Source organism: Herpailurus yagouaroundi, unplaced genomic scaffold (assembly GCF_014898765.1).
Source record: "Herpailurus yagouaroundi ecotype Mexico unplaced genomic scaffold, PumYag 141, whole genome shotgun sequence".
NCBI lineage: Eukaryota > Metazoa > Chordata > Mammalia > Carnivora > Felidae > Herpailurus > Herpailurus yagouaroundi.
Genome location: NW_024412396.1, coordinates 2509638 through 2514650, shown reverse-complemented (window position 1 = coordinate 2514650; position 5013 = coordinate 2509638).

Genomic DNA, 5013 nt, shown 5'->3' with positions numbered 1-5013 from the left:
CACAGGGACAGCTGAGGGAAACTCTGACTTCTTCGTCTCTGCAGCTGCAAGACTAAGGCCTGTCATCCTGTTGCACCCATAGTCCCACCCCTTTAAGTACAGGTGGCCTGGGTGGAAACATGGAAAGTGTAAAGGGGGAAGGAACGAGCTGGCAGTATCCTTGGCCCTTGTCGGGGGTGTGGGGCTGGGGGATGGTAGCTAGGCCCCCGCGTGTCTCAGGCGTGGTTTGCAGTGCCAACACCCAGCACAAGGGGGCGCTATCGCCCCACAAACCCTACCTGGCAGGTCTCTGCAGTAGAGGGGGTGTGGCCAACCGGAGAATGGGATGGGTGTTTTTCTGGGCCCCTTGTCCAGCTTTCCTCCACTCAGAATTTATAAGCAGTTTTGTGCAGGCAAGTAGTAGTGAGCTCTGGAGCACAGGCCGGTAGAGACTTTGGGGCACAATTGGCATGGAGCTTAGAGAGCGGTAGGGAAGAGAGACTTTGTGTGGACCCTTCAGGTCAGGGTCCCGATGCAGGCCGGACTGAGGATACAGTCCCAGGAATTGGTATTTCCAGGGGCTCCTGGTGGCTCAGTCGGAAAAGCATGCAACTCTGGATCTTAGGGTCTTGAATTCAAGCCTCATGTTGGGTGTAGGGATTACTTAAATAAATAAAATTAAAAGAAAAAAAAAAAGAATCGTATTTCCAGAAGAGCTGGGTTAACCCAGCCCAATACTGACCACCCCCAGATTGAAGTCAGGCTGTGAGGGACTCATGAGGAAGCCGTAGAGACAAAGTAATTGTTTTGGAGTTATGAATCCATTACCTTGATGTATTTTTCTTTCTTTTTTTTTTTTTTTAACTTTCCAAAGAATGAGGAGAAATATATGGTAAAGTTCATAAAAAAATGTAGTAAACTTAAACCTACAAAACAAACAAACAAACCAACAAACAAACCTACAGCTCAATGACTTTGTAAGTTGTGTAACATAATACTTGTATAGATGTGTCTAGAGTGCTTACAGATTCACAGCTAGAGCCATTTACTCGTGTATAGGCACAACTTTCGTTGGCAATTTAAGCCAACAAACTTTTATTAGGGGGTCCTGGGTGCCTAGCACCCTCCTACTCCTTTGTAAGGAAGTGAGGACCGAACATGTTTGTCAGGTGGCTGTGATGGGGTCGGTATTATTATGAATCATAGTCATTCCCTGACTGAACTATCCCATCAGTGTCTTGGAGGGCGACGGCAGGCTGTGTGATCTACTTGGAGTGGCCATATTTTTGGAATCCAAAGTGGGATGAACTGTCTGCCATGTCTGAATATACTAACTCACAGAACTTCGGGAAGATATTATTGGATCCAGGATATACGGTCAGGGCGGCCACGCTCCTAGCACAGAGCCAGACACTGAGTGGCCAAGGAGAGCATTTTTGGGAATTGGTTTTGCTCCCTGGCCTGGTGCTACATGTCTCTGGAAGCTGAGCAAAGGGTGACGTCTTTGACCACAGGCTGGATCAAAATGAGCTGGAGCTTGTCGCGTGTGTGTGAATCCGCTAGGCCTTTGGAGGCATCAGTCTTTTCCCCTCCTTTGTGGTCATCCTGGCCTTGCCCCACCCAGAGCCTATCCTGCCCTAAATCGGGGAAGTGTCCCTATCGGGAAGTGAAGTGTGTGAGCAGGATGTGACCCAATGGTGAGGCAGCTCCCAGACCTGGTCTGGTCCCTGAGTCAATGAGCTACTTCAGGCACTCAGAGGAAGTCCTTCCGCCAATTCACTGCAGTGTAGACACCTCTTCTGTACCCTCTACTGCCCCTCCCCATCCAGGTGTGGGTCTTTGGGGGGCAGGAAGCTGGCCTCCTCCTCCTCTAAGCCACAAAGGGCACATTGGAGAAATAAGGCACTCTGGGGGAAGGGGCGAGCTGCTTCGGCTTAGAGGCAGTGGAAGTTGCTCCCTTGGGATGTGGTGACAGCTCTACCCTCAGGTGCCCGATCCTGCTGTAGAGCCCCTGGGTCCACAACTGGTGAGGGACAGAGGAGGACAGAGGGGGCTGGGTCTGGCTGGGGAAGGCTGGCCTGGAAGGCACTCAGCCTTCGGCCGTGGGCCAGGGTGGAAAGTATGTGTGTGAGCTCATTTGGAAGGTGGCTTCTGGCCAGTCAGGCCTGCCTCCTTTCCAGGCCCCCATTGCCCAGCCCCCTTGAAGGCTGCCTCTGGGTCTCTCCGGTCTCCCAAAACTGTCTGAAGGAGTGAAGCAGAAACCCCCAGTTTAGGTGTACAGGAATTGGTCTCCTAAAGGAGGTGAATTCAGATTTGGGGGGTGGGTAAGAAAGGGGTACAAGGACTGCAGGACGATGGAGCAGCCTTGACTGGGGTTTCCCAGGGACTCGGGGAATGGGAACTGTCCTCCCGGAGCCCTTGCCACGGCCGCTCACCGCCACCATCCCTCCCCTCGCTGCTGCCATGCATCCCGCTCAGTCCCTCTGGCTTCTGAGTCCTTCCTGCTTCTTCCTTCCTTCCCTCAGAGTACCTGTTCCTGTCCCCCAAGAGGGAGGTGGTTACAGGCAAAGTGGATTCCTGAGGAAGAGCCCTATTCCCCATGCCAATGCTGCCATCCAGAAGAATAGGCACGCACACACATGCTGTCAGATCTCCAGAACGCACACTGCCACACAGACACCCAGCCACATGGGGTCCACCCTGGAACGGACACCCAGAGAATGGTCAGAATCTACCTGTACAGACAAAAAAAAAAAAAAAAAAAGAATCAGAAAGACCTCGGTTTTAACTTTGGACTAATGAGCTGTGACCTCGAGGAAGTCTTCTCCGGGCCTCAGTTTCCAAACCTATACAATGGGGGCAACATTAGTGCCTGTGTCATTGGGTGTTACGAGGTCCTCAGCAATATTGGTGTTTTACCACCTCCTTTTAGCTGGAAAGGGAAGTAGGAGTCCAGAGGGGAAAGAGGACGGGGAAGTCTGTCGGAAGGGGGAGAAGGGGCCCCAGGGGAGGGACAGTGAAGGTCCAGCAGAGCTGACTCAGGGTTGTGTGTGGGGCATCACTCTGCTCAGTCCTCTCTCCCCTCGAAGGCCCAGCTCCTCTCCGGTCTTCCCCTTGTCACGTCAGTGACCCAGCGCCTGGCTGGCAGCCTTGGAGGTGTGGGCCCAGCTGGTGGTGGGGAGCCCTGGAGAAGGGAGTCTGTGGCTCGCCCCTCAAACGTGTGGGGTGCAGTGGTGGGCAGAGCGCTGTCTCTCCTCAGCGCTTGCCCCCGGTCCAGTCTCCTCTGAGGCCGCTTCCCTGGGTTCTGCCCAAACCTCCTCACAGATTCCCCTTGGCTCTCGCCTGGCTGCTCTAGCTCACATGTGCTGCTTTCGAATAAAGGAACTTGGAACCTTAGAAACTGGGTCAGGCCCAACGGACAAAGTGGGGTAGGGCCAGGCAAAGCAGTGTTGTCAGGTCTCTCAGGAGCCACAGGGCCCTCTGCTCTCCCTTCACCCTGCCTGACCCTGTGTGATCAGCAAGGCCCCTCCCGGGGTCTCTGGGTGGCCTCATGGGCTGGATCCCTCAGGCCCGGGGCACGTCAGAAGCACGGGACCTTGCCGGCCTCCACCCCACAATTCTCTCTGCTTATGAAGCCTCTTCCACCTCTTCCCCCTTTGTCTCTGGTCCTCTGTTCCCATCTCTCCCCCTTGGCTTCAGAGAGCATCTTGTGATTCCAGAATCGGGGCCAAACAATTTCCTCGTGATGGGGAAACCGCACTCCAGCCGTGGCAGCCCTAGGCTCCCCCTCCTCTTCCCTCTGGCAGTCCCCCCTCCCCAGGCTCCTCTACTGGCTCCAGCTGTGTTTTGCAGAACTCCCACTGGATAACATCTGTAATTGCCTCCAGATGCGGGCCACAAAAACACAAAGGGGCCATGAGCTCATCTTTGGGCTCCTGGCGACATGCACAGGCCCCCCACCCCCCAGAGAACCCCTTTCTCGTGCCAGCTTCTCAGGGTCCCCATCCCCTCCTGTGAGGGTGGCAGGGTGGTGGTGTCCAAATCTGCTGAGACACACAGGCCGTGCCAAACAGCTGTTGGCAGGAGAGGTGTAGGAGGCCAGTCATAGGGTCAGGGTTCCTGGCTGGCAGAGAGGTGGGGTACCCCTTCTGCCAAAGCAATCACACCAACCAGCCCTGAAGAGCAGCTGGATGGAACTGCTGGTCTAGGTGGGGCCAGTGCTCTTGGAGGAAGGCTGTGGAGGGGGCCTGGGCTGGAGCCCGGGGAGGGCCGGGCTAAGGCAGGAAGGGAAGGGGAGGAAGAAAGAGGGCTGCTCCCCTTCAGCTGAGCTGACTCAGCAACTGAGCTATTCCTCCCTCCAGGCTGGTTTCGGAGGAAGGGAAGGGTGGGTGGACAGCCTGGGAACCCAGTCTGGGGCAGCAGTTTCGAAGAAACAAAGCCTTGTTATTCTTCCCTTCCAACCTGACCATCCTGCCTCTCCTGGGCAAGTGGGGTGAAACTCCTGTTTTGCCAGAGATAGGCTGCTCCTAGTAGGCCATGGGTTGCCTCTCTGTTCCTTCTGCTCCTGAGGCAGAGCCCCAGGCCTAGAAGAGGCTTAGATGCTGAGGGCTGGGGTAAAGGGCCGAGTGTCAACGATCCTGGGAGTCCCCAGCAGCAAAAAGACAGGTCTGGGGAAATGGAGGGTCTGCGGCCAGATCACGTGACAGGGTAATGCAATTTAGGAAGATTTTCCAAGTGGCCTCAGCTTGACCACTTCCTCTTGCCCTTTGCAGCTCTGGGCCTCTAAAGTAACCTCTTGGCTAGGTTGGGAGAGAGCAGCTGGGCTCTGTGGACCACTTCTCTGCCCCGGTGGAGTATGTCCTACTTCCCAGCTACGGCCCTGAGTCCATGTTGTCCACCAAGAATAAACATAGTCCTTTATGAAAAATATTAAAACCCCACATCACAGAAAACACCGGTTACGAGTGCCTTTTCCATTCATTTCTCTTTCTGAGAGAATGCAGCCACACAAAGAATGTGAAACACCATTTATTC